Here is a 15,945-nt window from a genome sequence, read left to right as displayed (position 1 = left end):
CTTCCTGGGATCAGATCCTCTTCCAAATAAACTATGTGTGCTCAAATCCATGTCTCAAGCTGGCTTCTGAGGGTATTCGACCTAAGACAAAGGGATCCATTGTGAAAATATAAATTGTTTCAAAATTGATATAAATTTCTGGGTGATGTATAATGAATTATTCAGATAATTAAATTATCTTTGATATTTGATCTTTTGTGTTTGAATTGAATTAAGATAATTGATTTATTAGAAGAAAAATGAATCAGTATTTCCTTGTCAGTGTTTTTTGTTCTTTTAAATCAGGTCACATAAAACCATGTAAAACTGAAAATTCTGTCAACTAATTCCTAGTCATCAAACATACCCAGGTATGGTTTTCAATATGTGAAATATTTCACATTATATCTAATATCTATTATCAGTACCTTATCTATTAACAGTCATTCACTTTAATAAGTATTACTAGAAATTACAACAGAGCATTATATTCCATCATATTAATTTAGCAGGTATTTTACTATTATTATTGTAACTTTATTGCTAGATATTAAAAGAGTATATATGTCTGTCCTAAACATAGTTTTTTTCTGCAGTGAATATTCTGAGTTTTTTTCTAATATGGAAATGATAAACATCCCTTAGATGTTAAGATACCATACATTCGAACATGTGAAAGATAGAATTTGATTCTAGGAATTGGAGTTAAACAGTATTCTAATTGTGTTTTTACATATTTTGGGAGGAAAATCACTCTGATCGCCGTGAGATTGTTAGAAATATAGAAATTATTAGTATACACCAGACATAAAAACTGAAATAACTAGGACTGCACTCTTTACTGTTTGTCCTTAGAAGTTTGCATTTCTAGCGAAACATCCTGCTGCCATCGTTATCTTTTTCAGAGCTTGCTCAAATTCCATGAGGACTTCTTTTGGATTGCTTGCCACAAAGATTACATTCTCTTTGGAGTTCAGATACCATACATCAAAAACCTGGAGCTTTTGCAAGTTTTCCCGCAACAGGGGAAATATATCCCCTACAAACTAAAGACAAAGTCAAAAGAGCCATAAACAACTTTCTAGTTCTCTTCTCCTAGTTTCCTTCATTAAAGAATATGACTACACTCTGTCCCCCTTTAGCAGCCTTCATCTTTAATACTAAATCAGTGCCACGAATATTGTAAGTCTGTAATTATGATAGGCCAATTCTCATTGTTTGTTTGTTTTTTCTTGGTTCATGGCTTCCTTACATATAAGCAAGAAAGATAAGCAGGAACAAGTATTTTCTAAATTTAATTATTGCAGGTTTCCAAGTAGAGTAAAATTAACCTTTCTGGAATAATATAATGCAAGACTATAAAGAGAAGCAAATCACATCAATTTTCTTTAGTTTATTGTGCTCAATTCCCTTATGTTTTATTTTACCTCCTCTTGAAAATAGGGAAAATCTGAGTTCTGGGACTGATTTATAACCATCCAAGTCACTATTCAATCTACCCAATTTTGAGAGAGTTATAGTGATTATTCCCAGTAGAACTACTTTTATCAAGTTCATTAATTTCTAATTACAATGTTTTGTTTTTACTTGCTTTTTTATTTTGCACATATAGATTTATGACTCATATCTCCTTCCTAAGTATGACTTATTACCCGATGTTCTCCTTTATCCTGTTTATTGTTTTTAATCTTAAATTCCACCTTGTCTACATCAATATCACCACTCTTACTTGTCTTTGGTTTGCATATGCCTGTTATCTATTTGTTCACTTCTTAATTTTAACTTTTAAGTTTCATCATGCTTAGGGTGTGTATATTGTAAGCGGCATCAAAATTGTTTTTTTTTTTTTTTTAACCTCAGTCTGATAGTTTATTTTGATGGAAAGATTTTAGTCTGTTTATATTATATGTAATGAATGATATACTTGATTTTATTTATTTTATTTTAGTTCATCTTTATTACTTATTTTACTTTATTGATTCCTTATTTCCACTTCATTTGCCTTTGCTTCTTTGTTCAAGTGTTCTTCATTCTATTTTCTTTTTCTTGCTAACACAGAATTTCTACTGCCAATTTCCATCTATTAATGATTACATATTCTTTCCCTGATCTTAGAGTCAAAGACTATAACCAAACATTTCTCCATGAAAGATGTTCAAATCCCCCTCTATTTCCCTGAACACAATATTCTTATTTCTAGTACTCCAATCCCCTCTTTTATCTTTACCATCCCCTTCCTCCATTCTGGAGATACTGTTGTAATTATTTTATTTCTCTCCCTGTCTTCACTCACTCTCAATATTTTATTGTGATGAAGAGAGCTAAGGCTACCTGGAATTTCCCTTACAAGAGCTCCCTTCCATCTCAAAAGTTCTTTTTTTAGCTTTTGTGTTCCTCAATACTATACAGTCTATCCTTCTCCATAAGTATGTATCACAAGGTTCTTTTATTACTTTTTTTCATTCCTCTTATTTCCTCATCTTGAAGTCTTTATTATTTTTCATGTGATGTTTGCTTAGAATCTTTTTTCAAATATTTTTCTGAAGTTTGGAATATGATGGTATTTGGAATATGATGGTAATATATAGGCTCAGAACTTCTTCATGTCCTCAAATAGTTTTCTACGTTTGAGGTAAGTTGTTTTTTCTGTCTAGAAGTTTGTGATATTTTCAATCTAACACTTGTATCAGAATTTGCATTGTTATGTATCTGTTTTTGAACTCAGAACTTTCTGAAGGGGAAAGTCCAGTGCCAATTCTCTTATTCCTTACGTTGGAACCCCAACAGAGTCTCTGGTCTCTTGCGAAAAATATGTATATGTGCCTTAAGGATCCAGAAGTTGGTTTCCTCCACCTCTAAGCCTAGGCATTTCAAAACTTTAAAGTTTTTGCCTCAGAGCAAGCATAACAGGAATACTTTGAATTCTCTCAATAAAGTGATTTCTCACATGAAATTCTGGTTAATCATATGGTTTCATATCCTGAGAAAAGGGGAGTTTCAAAGCCACTGATAAAAAATGGACAGAGAGTACCCATCGTTGGGGTTGTTGCTGCATGTTGCCTTCTTTGTCCCACGTTCTAGGAACTGTTGTAACCATAGATTTAGAAAGAACTTCTTAGTAAAGCCAATCATCAGTAAGGAATCTATAAAATTTTCACTGTGTTCCATGAGTCTCTCTAAAATTCCAGTCCAAAAAGAATAAAATACATGTTCATAAAGTTATGGAGAGTCCAGAATACCCACATGACTAATTTTATAGCTTTGTATCTAGTTTTTTGTAGTTGCAAACACTCTTCTACTTTTCATTTATAATATGGAAATGAAATATAGACTTTGGAGTGTCTTATTTTTAGGTTCTGGGGCTTTATATACATTATCTTATATAATGTAAGCTTAATCATAAGCCTACTATGTAGCTGTGTTTTATAGATGTGAAACAGAAGCTTGCAGAAGTTACATGCTAGCCTTAAGTTTACAAATAGCTAGTGGTAGAACTGAGCATATCCACTCCATAGAAAGAAAAGTGACAGTGGTAAATGAGAGGTCTTATCAGAACACTATTTGACTTCTGAAGGAAAGATGTGATGTGAGTTAAGAGTTACTAAAATTACATGTGCCTTTTCAACCTTACACAGATAAAAGCAAGTTATATTACTTCAAATGCCAACCTGCTTCTGGAAACACATGCTTTAAGGAGAGAGGATTGCTTAATGAAGTACTTGGCTACTCCATTTGTGACAAGTATATTTGAGAATGTTGTGAAATAGCCATAGATTATGGACCTCACCACACACATGGCTATTAATGCAATGAGACATGACAGAGCATGAAATGTGCAATATCCATTCACATTGAAGGCTAAGTGCCATCAGTGCATCTATGTGTGAATTAATATAGTATCACCCACTCCTGGCTGTGGAATGTCACACAGTGGTGGTGATTGGGATTGTAAAAATGCCTTAATCAAATATTAGTTGGAAAGAACAAGTATATGCTGTCACATCAATGACAAGGTTTAAAAGTGTTGAGCTAAATAAATTATGTTCCACTATAGTCACAGCCCATTAATCCCATCAATTGTGTAATTATTTTGAATTACCTTATTTGAACTACAGTTCAATTCTGAAGTCTTATATATAAATCACAGGACATTGAAAAATAAATTAAAGTCAGCAGTATATCTTTTTAATTCCATTTCCAGAAATATAAACATGTAAAAATACAAATTGGATCATATTCACTTTTACGTATTTAGGAACAGAGCCATGCTCCATTGCAAGTTTTCTTCTTTCTCTCTCATATTTGTAATTTCTCTCTTTATTAGCTACTCCCCCACAGTCTATGTGCTTCAGAAACTTTCATGCATAAAATTTACCTCCTTAGATCTTATAGGGCACTATTTTTCTGCTCTTAACAAGAAACATCCCCCAATACAATTACCAGTTACTATCACCACTTCCTTATCTCCCGCTCCATCCTCAACTGAGAACAATCATCTGTCTACCTAATATCCCTATTCCCATCTCCAATGCCAATCATTATACTGAAACTGTTTTAACTAAAGTCAACAATAATTTCTCAATTATTATAAGTGCTTCTTTTCAATTTAGATTCTTGTTGGACCCCTCTTATGTTTGACAAATTTGATTACTCCCTTCTTGAAAAATCTCTCCTCTCTGGTGTCCATTAGACTACTTATACTAAGTCCCCTTCAATTTCTTTGGTTATTTCTTCTCAGCATTCTCCTCTTCCTCTTCATACTCTTTAAATATTCCTGTTTTCCAAGATTCTGGTTTTGCCCCCCCTCTTTAATCTCATTCTGTACCCACCCTAGGAAATTTTTTCCATACCCTGCATTTCCAGTGATTTTTATTCAGACTTGAACACTAGTCTACACTTCTCTGAGCTATGGTCTCGTATATTTGCTACCTACTAGGTACCTCTTCTGATGGGATGTTCAAATCAACATGGCCCAATCTGTTTCTTTTCTTATAATCCTTATCTTGGTAAAAGGTTTCACCATTAAGACATTTATCTGAGCCTAATAGCTAAGAGTTATCTTGAGTTTCCCACTTTCTTTACCTCCTTCACCATAAAGGTGTCTTTACTGACCGCCTTCCCTAAGTAATAGGAACATTAGTGGATTTATGCTTGCACTCATCAATCCATGATTTTTGCTAGCTCTATATGTCATGACTTGCATCTTTATACCCAAAGAAATATTTTTGCAGTAGGTAATTTTTCTTTCAATGTTTTAATATATTTTTAAATTTTGGTTACTCAGTGCATTAAATAAATCTATTACTCAAAATTTCTAAGTTAAGCCTTTCATGTAGCATCACTAAGTTCTTTATTTTAATTCATTTCTTGACTGACTATATTTTATCAAGTATATATTCTCAAGGCTGACTCATTATTTGCCAGTATCTTATATTTTACCCAGCTTGAGAATGTTATTGTGTGTGTTTGGTTTTACAAAATTTTATTACATGTGTAATTTTTTATATCCACCAACGCAGTAATAATACAGAACAGTTCCATCTTTTTTTTTTTAAAGATTGTATTTATTTATTTGACAGAGAGATAGACAGAAGAGCACTAGCAGAAGGAATGGCAGAGGGAGAGGGAGAAGCAGGCTCTGCACTGAGCAGGGAGCCCAATGTGGGACTCGATCCCAGGACCCTGAGATCATGACCTGAGCCGAAGGAAGATGCTTAACCATCTGAGCCACCCAGGCACCCAGAACAGTTCCATCATTAAAAGGATCCTTCATATTGCTCTTTTATCTTTACACACACATACCTCTTACCCATCCCTGTCCTTCTGTTCCTAAGCCCTACCAACCACTGATCAATTCTTCATTTCTATAATTCTGTCATTTCAAGTATATTATATAAATTGAATCATACACTATGTAAATTTTTGTCTTGTTTTGCTTTTACTCAGAATAATTCCCTTGAGATTCATCCAAACAGTTTTATGTATCAATAATGTATTATTTTTTATTGCTGGGCAATATTTCATGATATAGATATGTGCTATATAATCAGAAACTTTAAGATATAGCAGATTTTTTTGAATTTATTGTTATTGTCATTATGGCTTATGGTACTATGGAAGAAAACCACCAAAATATAAAATAGAAATAAATGTCAATCATATAAAATTAATTTTTAAATTAAAAACAGTGCATTTATAAAAAAGGTGGCAGTTATATTAAAATACTAGCTTTCAAAACAATTCAACAATTCGTCTCCCAAATCAGTATGAGCCCAATAAAATCTCATTTTTTAAATTTTTTCATTACAATAGATAGTGAAATTTGGGTAAGAATACTGTGCTATTTTTCTAATTCTATGAAACATGTTACCAAACTTGGCATTTTGAAACAACACTCATTTATTATCACACAGTTCTGTTGGTCAGAAGTTCAAGTAGGCTCACTTGGGTTCTCTGTTACAAGTATTATTAGAAAAAATTCAAAGTGTCTACTGGGCTGGACTTTTATCTGGAGGCCCAGGTGAAGAATCTACTTCTCAGCTCATTCAGGTTGTTGGCAAGATTCATTTCCTTGTGGTTGTAGAACTGAGATCCCATTTCTTTGATAAGTGCCAGACAGGTTCTACTCTCTTTCCCAAAGGCACCTCTATTTCATTGTGCATGGCCCCTTCCATCTTTGAAGTAGCAATGGCTCATTGAGTCCTTCTCATTCTTTGAATCACTCTTTCTCTTCTGCTGTCAGACTGAGAAAACTTCACTTTTAAAGGGACCCAGGGGCACCTGGGGTGGCTCAGTCAGTTAAGTGTTTGACTCTTGATTCTTGATGTCAGGGTCATGCAATTGGATCTGTGTTGAGCTCCGTGCTAGGTGTGAAGCCTTGTTAAGATTCTCTCTCTCTCTGCTCCTCCCATCTCCCTGCTCATACGCATGCACGCGCATACTCCTTCTCTCTCTAAAATAATAATAATAAATAATAATAATAATAACAATAAAACAAACAATAAAAAATAAAGGGACCCAAATTCAGGTTCTGTTTAGGGCCACTAACTGACAATGGGGCTAGCAGACACCTTATACTGGGTGGGATTGTTGACAAATTTTGTTTTGCTAGGCCTAGGCCCCTGAGACATCTGCTGGGATGCTAAGGAGTGACTCTCTCTTGTGAGCTTGTAAAATAGATCTGAGTTTCAGGACAATCATCTGCATCTGATATGAAAGGCAAGGCCATCTTTAAAAATCCTCAGAAATTTGCTTGAAAACAAAAGGAAGTAAGTGGAACAGAAAGATAGTCTTAGAATTCTGTGACAGTTAGGGCTACATGGGAGGGACAATCGTGAGAGGCAGCTGTATTGGCCATTGCCCATGCCATACCCTTCAGAATGCATCCCAGGTGTGTGGCAAGCACAAAATGGATAAGTCAACTGGGAAGGGAAGAGAACGCCTGGAAATGCAACAGTTAAACAGTAAGACACCTGAGCGGCTATAGCCAAAGTCATATGCTCAATTATTTTACTTAAGAAATGGAATATTGACTCTGTTTTTCATAGTGTGGAAAAGAGTCTGAATATCTTTCTAGTCTGAGATAGTCCTCTAATCAAAAAGTAAGCAGGGTAAGATTCTTGTTGTCCCCACTGTGGGAGAAAAATCAGAAGCAGCTGTATCAGGAACATAGACATATAATAAATCTGTAGGGTCAACCATATAGGAAGAAAAGTCATGTCTGGATAAAAAAGAATGGGCAGTACATCTTATAGTGAATGCAGAGTGAATGAATCTGAAAATACAGGTAATAAAAGTGTGACTCTATTTTCAGCAAGCATTTAGATGGAGCTAAGAATTTTTCATTAAATATAAGCATCATAATGCATAGAAATGCTTACCTCACTTCGCCAGTAGAGAAAAGTATTAGGCTGAGAAAAGAAATCCAGAATATCTAGACAATATAAATGAGAAATTAAGATTTAGTAAATAGAGAAATTCTTTATGTTCACCTTGCTGAAAGTTTTAAGCAATTCCTAAGAGAAGGGAATTAAAGATAGAGGAACACAAGAATTCCAGTTTTTAACCTATTGTTTTCAAAAAACATTTGTTTAAATTAACCTTATAATGACTATAACATGCGTTAGTCATTCTCAACTACACGAAAGCACCCATGTGTGTCTTGACATTGAACAAAGTTAATTAAGAGTAAGAGCCATCCTGGAATAGCCTCTGTGCCATGTATTCTCCACCCATGATTCAGTGTGGAGGGAAGCATTTGATACCACTGAGATTTGTACCCTTCTTCCTAGACAATTTCAGAAGAGACAATCAGGATAACTTGTAATTTGCTTTATATCCTTGTTTGTTTCACCAAGAGAGGAAGACCATCCGTGTCCATACCAGGCTCCAGAAAGGAGACAGAAACCACAACAGTTAGTTGAAAAATGGAAATTCAATATGAAGGATTGTTAACCAGATACAAAGCTGTTAATGAGGTAACTGAAAAGGTGAAAAGAGAAAAGAAAAGTAGCTATTGTAGAAACAGTTATTAACCCTGGAGCCGAGGCAACAAAGAGAAGGGGTTGGGATTGCTCTTGGTAATTTAGATCAATTTCCTCACCTCTAAAATGAGGCTGGTGGACTAAATTGTGTCTAATGTCCTATGGCTAATATTCCCCACAATCTGTGACTTAAAATTCTGTGGTTCTATAAACCATGCTCAATTAACCCTTATATGGCAAAATGGCGAGGGTTGTGCTTATATTTCAGGTAAAAAAATAAGTGCTGATATATTAGGATAATGTTATCTGATGTATACAATAAACCCCAAATTATAATGACCCAACCATCATTGAACCTTATTTCTTGTTCACTTAAAAGCCATAAAAAGATGACCCTGATTATTAGGAGATTCTCTTCTATTCAGTGACTTAGGGATCCAGGGACCAAAGTCCTTCCATCTATGGGTCCCCTATTCCACCAATCATTATGCTCATCCAAATCAAAATGGAAGGAGAGATAATACATAGGGTTTACACATGGGAAGTTTTTATGGTCATGCCTTGAAATGGTGCCCATTCTTTCCACTCACATTCTATTGGTGAGAAATCAGTCACTGTCAAGTCCATTTGGAAGTAAGGTAGGAACATTTAGTCTTGCTATGTCCCCAGTAGGAAAAGAAAGATGTTTGGTAATGAGCTAAGAATCTCTGCTACAGCTCGCCTTATGAGAAAAACCTAAAGTAGCAGCATTTTGGAGTCTAAACTTTCCAATATGAGCTGCTTAATTAATTCATGTTTTATTTTTTTTAAACATAATTCAAATTACTTTTATTTTTCCATAAATTGATTATTATCCTTTTTAATAACTTTCTTTAGAAGTCAATACTTTACTTAAAAATAAAATACTACATATTAATTTTGTCTTTTGGGCGCCTGGGTGGCTCAGTCGTTAAGCGTCTGCCTTCGACTCAGGTCATGATCCCAGGGTGCTGGGATTGAGCCCCATATCGGGCTCCCTGCTCCGCGGGAAGCCTGCTTCTCCCTCTCCCACACCCCCTGCTTGTGTTCCCTCTCTCGCTGTGTCTCTGTCTGTCAAATAAATAAAATCTTTAAAAAAAAATTTGTCTTTTATTCCAAAATAAAATGCCTTTTTTTAGTACTAAGTTACCACAATGTGCTGAAATATTCTATTTATATATTCATGTCTCCCACTGCAATTTATTTATTTATTTATCTATCTATCTATTTATTTATTTATTTCGCGTGCATGGCGGGAAGGGCCAGAGGGAGAGGGAGAAAGAGAATCTTAAGCAGGCTCCACGGCCAGTGTGGAGCCCGACAAGGGGCTCAATCCCAGGACCCTGAGATCATGACCTGAGCCAAGGTCAAGAGTCAGATGCTTAACCCCATCTTCTGCAAATTTAACTGTTCTGTGCAGGAACTATATCTTTTTCATCTTCTGTATCTTTAGCATCAAAAGGGCACAATAAAACCATTTAAACTGTTAAAAAAAAGAAATGACCTCAAATGAAAATGAAATAAATGTTTTAAATTCTTCTCATTTCTACATTTTATTGAATAGGTTTAAGGTTGTTAATGCTATAAAAGTTTTTTGTTGTCATTTTTTTTGTTTTTGTGTGTGTGTGTTTTTTTTGTTGTTGTTGTTGTTTTTAGGAGCAGCATGAAATCAAGTAGTCTTGGAAGTTACTAGGGAAGAAAAACAGGACTGTGAATACACTTGTAGAAAATGTGTTCTCTCCCTAACCAAAGCCTGAACCCAGCACCAGAATTAATATAATACCTGCCCTCAGTCTCATACCCCATTGTGATGCCTGGTTTTATGTGTCAACTTGACCGAGCTAAAGGATACCCGCATAGCTAGTAAAACATTATTTCTGTGTGTACCTTTGAGAGTTTTTCGGAAGCTTTGAATTGGTGAACTGAGTAAAGTAGATGGTCCTCCCCAGTATGGGTGTGTGTCACCCTACTTTTTGAGGGTCTGAATAGAACAAAAAGGCAAGGAAAGGGCATATTCCCTCTCTGTTTGAACTGAGACATCCATATCCTTCTTCCCTGGGACATTGGTACTTCTAGTTTTCAGGCCTTTGGACACAGATTGGGATTTATGCCATAGGCTTCCCTGGTTCTCAGGCCGTCAGACAGACTCAGACTGAATTATAGCTACTGACACTTCTGGTTCTCAAATTTGTAGACTGGGGACTGTGGGACCTCTTGGTCTCCATGATTGCATAAGCCAATTCCTATAATAAGTTTATATATGTGTATATATATATATATATATATATATATATATATATATATATATATATACAGCTTATAAATTCTGTTTCTTTGGGGAACCCTCAGTAATATATCCATCCTTGGTGTGAAGAAGTAACTCTCAGGAGTTACAAATGGCTTCACTAAAACTCATAAACTTCATTAACAGAGATGAAGAAACATACTTAGTAGGTTTGTTCCTTCCCAAATAGGGATCAAAAGTAAACCCACTAATAAATGTTTCTAAGACCTTACCTTTATCCTATTGTCTAGGGTCAAAAGAAGATCTGGAGTTCCACTTCCAGCGAAGGTAAATTAATGAGGTGCCAGAAATTAGCAGCCGGCAGGCTCTGACCCTTAAAAAGAGGTGTAGACCATGGACTCTCCTAAGGATGATAGTAGGGAGCAACCGTTGCAGGCTAAGGTGGTAAAGGTGAAGGACAGTGGCTTGAAGGATGGTTTTTCTCTATGAGCTTTACAGACTTGAGCAGAAAACTATTTTTTGCCCCAATTTTTTCATCTGTAAGGTGAGAAGTTTGGACTAAATGAATTCTAAGGTGTCTTCAGTTCTAAATTCTAATAAGCATAGTGGTTAAGAGCTTTTGCTCTGGAGAGAGAAGACCTGGAACTGAATATTGACTTTGACTCTGTAAGCATGGGTGAGTGATTTAATCTCTCTAAATCTTAATGCCCTTACTAACAAAATGGAGATAATTATAGCGTTTTCCTTATAAGTTAGCATACTGCCTCACCTATAAAAATAGCTGAATGCAATGTAGTTATTAAAATTTCTATTACTGGATATCAATCTCTCCAAAAGTAATACTTTTCAAATACCTCATTTATGTAAAATCTGAAAATCAATAGGATTGTTATGAGAGTTAAAGGAGATAATGCATATGGAATGATTCTGTATAAAATAAAGAATAGGCATTTTTATTAATCGCAAAGTATTTATGGTTCAAGAAAATGGCCTTACTTAGTAACTATAAATTTAATCATCACTTTCTGCTCACCCCATATATACATCATGCATAATGGGGCAGGGTTCATAATGATCCAATCTAACAGTTTGACTCAAAACAATGAAATAATTTTTCCTTTACTAGATTCAGAGACAAGGATCAATTGGGAAATACAAATGAATTAGAGTCTTATTCATACAGGTGAATATTTAGATGCTAAAATATATAGTCTTGGAAATAACAAGAAACACTATAAAACGGGGAAAATCTGAGTGGGCTTCTTAGGATAAGTAACACTTCCATAATTGTAAATTTTTAGCAATGCTACAATGAAGCAGGGTGGGGGAAGGGAAAGGTGGTGGCAGTTGGAGGTCCGGGTAACCCATGACCACAAACAAGAGAAGAAGAAAATGGCAAGACAAGCCTTTGTGGGAAAGGTAAAAATGAGATTGGTAGAACAGTGCTGCACATATGAATCGATAGGGGAAAATAAGTTTATGTCAATGTTGTTTCTCACTTAGAATTAAATATGTGCTTCAACAAAGCTTTATCTCTGAAATACTAAACTTGCAACTTTTGGTTTTCCTATGGTCACATCACAATAAATATTCAACAAACAGGAAATTAAAAAAGAGATATTCTGTATGAATTGAACTGTACTTTCAAATCCCTGTTTTTGATACCCAGATGTATCTAATTTTGTTGAAGGTACCAGGTACTCTGAAGTTAGTTTTCACAGGAAGTTGAGATTCTCCTTTCTTTCTTGAACTCTGAAATTCTTCAGCAGTGTAAATCCCTTTGAAGTCAGGTCGATATGCCAATGTTGAATCAAATTTTGTGAACTTCAAAGCTCACTCTGTTGTGGAGGATATCCTGGTGAGGCTAGATATTGCAAAAAGAAATGAGAATATGACTTGAACATTTTAACTAACTTGTTTTCTAAAGTAGTATTTGAGGTTTCTTATTCTGTGAATATTCATCTTTTTTATATACTTAAAATATTTAATACTATAGTATTGTTACTATCATATTCCAAAATTTTACTTTATATCTTTTTTTATGCCATAGAAGTCTGATAAACGTACTTTAGATGGGAATTTTACTTTCCTTTTATCTCACATGAAGAAGTTGTGGGAAGAGCATAGAGTTTAGAATCTTAGAAGCTTCATGAAGACTTCAGCTATGTGTCCTTGGGTCAATTGTATTCAAAAATTAATTTAAAAAATCTATATTATACAGTTTTTATAAGAATGTATAACAATGCATGTGTGAGTGCTTAATATTCAATTATAGTAAATTTAAAGCATTTGAGTAAAATTGATTTCCATTTTTTCCCCCATGAAATGCTAAGCATTTTCAGGGCCATGAATAGTTCAGATTAAATTATTTGATTATTCACTCAAAGTGGTGAGTATGTGGGCAACATTCCCCTGTTGTGTTAGAATGAGATGCTGCTATATTAAAATGTTATAGAGCCTTCTTCAAACAAATCAAAAGCAATTATCAAAAAAAAAAATGACATTACCTTCCAATACCACTTGAGAGAAAACACTTGTTATTTAATTAAATGACCAGATCCATTCTTTATCAAATAGGTATTGAGAATCAATTCTGTACTAGGCACTATTTTCATTAAAAAAAATGCAACAGCTCTTCCTGTGCTGGTTAGCAATGGCGGATGTGAAGATCCTGAACCCCAAGGCCAAGGTGCCCCAAGTCCAGGTGGCATTGGTGGTCAACATCAGTGCAGCCCAGAGGGTGTAGGACGTGCTGAGGACTAACTTGGATCCTAAGGAGTCCATAAAGATGCTTGTTTCTGGTGCTGGAGACATCAAACTTACTAAAGATGGTAACGTGCTGCTTCATGAAATGCAAATTCAACACCCAACAGCCACCTTATAAGCCAAAGTAGCAACAGCCCAGCATGGCATAACTGGTGATGGTACCACTTCCAATGTCCTAATCATTGGAGAGCTGCTGAAATGGGCTCTCTACATTTCTGAAGCTCTTCATCCCAGAATAATAACAGAAGGATTTGAAGCTGCAAAGGAAAAGGCACTTTAGTTTTTGGAACAAGTCAAAATAAGCAGAGAAATGGACAAGGAAGCACTTATAGATGTGGCCAGAACATTTCTTCATACTAAAGTGCATACTGTGGGGCGCTTGCGTGGCTCAGTCGTTAAGCGTCTGCTTTCGGCTGAGGTCATGATCCCAGGGTCCTGGGATCGAGTCCCACATCGGGCTCCCTGCTCAGCGGGAAGCCTGCTTCTCCCTCTCCCACTCCCCCTGCTTGTGTTCCCTCTCTCGCTGTCTCTCTCTCTCTGTCAAAATAAATAAAATCTTAAAAACGAAAGTGCCTACTGAACTTGTTGATGTGTTTGTTTGTTTGTTTTTGCTAATGTCTTAACAGAGGCTGTAGTGGACTCCATTTTTGCCATTAAAAAACAAGATGAACCTATTGACCTCTTCGTGGTTGAAATCATGGAGATGAAACATAAATCTGAAACTGATACAAGCTTTATCAGAGGTCTTGTTTTGGGGCACAGCATCCTGATATAAAAAAGAAAAAGAGGTTGCACATACATCCTCCCATGCAATGTGTCATTAGAATATGAAAAAGCCAGAAGTAAATTCTGGCTTTTTTTACAAGGGTGCACAAGAGAGAGAGAAACTCCTAAAAGCTGAAAGAAAATTCACTGAAGATAAATTAAAAAAAATAATAGAACTGAAAATGAAAGTCTGTGGTGATTCAGATAAAGGATTTGTTGTTATTAATCAAAAGGGAATTGACCCCTTTTCCTCAAATGCTCTCGCAAAAGAAGGCATAGTAGCTTTGAGTAGAGCTAATGGAAGAAATATGGAAAGGCTGACTCTTGCTTGTGGTGGAGTAGTTCTAAATTCTTTGGATGATCTAAATCCTGATTGGGACATGCAGGACTTGTTTATGAGTATACTTTGGGAGAAGAGAAATTCACCTTTATTGAGAAATGTAACAATCCTCATTGTCACATTATTGGTCAAAGCATCAAATAAGCACACACTCACTCAAATAAAAGATGCAATAAGAGGGGCGCCTGGGTGGCTCAGGGGGTTAAGAGTCAGCTCTTGATTTCGGCTCGGGTCGTGATCTTGGCGTCCTGAGATCAAGCCTGGAGTTTAGCTCCATGCTCAGTGGGAAGTCTGCTTCAGGATTCTCTTTCTCTGTCTTCCCTCCCCCTGCTGGCTCACTCTCTCTCTCTCTCTCTCTCTAAAATAAATAAATAAATCTTAAAAAAGAAAAAAAAAGATGAAATAAGAGATGGCTTGCAGGCTGTTAAAAATGCTACTGATGATGGCTATGTAGTTCCAGGTGCTGGGGCAGCGGAGGTGGCGGTGGAGAAGCCTTGATTAACTATAAGCCCAGTGTAACGGGCAGGGCCCAACTTGGAGTTCAAGCACTTGCTGATGCACTGCTCATTATTCCCAAGGTTCTCGCTCAGAACTCTGGTTTTGACCTTCAGGAAATGCTAAAGTTCAAGCAGAACAATCAGAATCAGGTCATCTTGTGGGTGTGGACTTGAACACAGGTGAACCAATGGTAGCCGCAGAAGTCGGCCTGTGGGATAATTATCGTGTCAAGGAATAGCGTCTTCACTCCTGCACTATGATTGCCACCAATGTTCTCCTAGTTGAGGAGATCACACGGGCTGGAATGTCTTCTCTAAAAAGTTGAACTGAAGCTTCCCTTGTATCATCTGAATCATGAAGAGTGATCCCAAGAATATAGCTATGGAATTTTTGTCCAAGCTTCAAATACTTTTCAAAGGAATTTTCTTTTCCCATACGAAAAAAAAAAAAAAAAAAAAGAGAACACTGACATTCACATTCTGAAGTTCCGAAATTATAATTACAGTATTTTTAAAAACTGCTCTACTGTGTTCACACATGAAGCAGTCTGTTTTTACCCAATGGACAGGATGATTTGCTTTAGCTTCAGTGATATAAAAGTATCATGTTAGATAAGTATATGTTATCTACCTTGTTATTAAATGTTCCTTGAAAAACAAAAATAAATATAAATAAATAAATTAATTAATTAAACACTTCTGTCCTTATGGAGCTCATATTTTATAGTATTTATATATGTAAACATATATTACATATATAAATTACATATATTAAGGTAATATATAAAATTAAATGTATAAGTATAAATATAAATCTTTGTATTTATTATAATTTATTTTAAGTAAATCATA

General features: G+C 35.4%; 1 pseudogene; it reads left to right on the top strand.

The window, feature by feature from the left end:
• Positions 1-13,378: 13,378 nt before the first annotated feature.
• Positions 13,379-15,419, top strand: LOC116641737 (annotated as a pseudogene).
• Positions 15,420-15,945: the final 526 nt, after the last annotated feature.

This window comes from Phoca vitulina, unplaced genomic scaffold (assembly GCF_004348235.1).
Source record: "Phoca vitulina isolate PV1807 unplaced genomic scaffold, GSC_HSeal_1.0 scaffold2, whole genome shotgun sequence".
NCBI lineage: Eukaryota > Metazoa > Chordata > Mammalia > Carnivora > Phocidae > Phoca > Phoca vitulina.
Note: the sequence above shows the minus strand (reverse complement) of the source record. Positions and strands in the feature narration are given on the sequence as shown.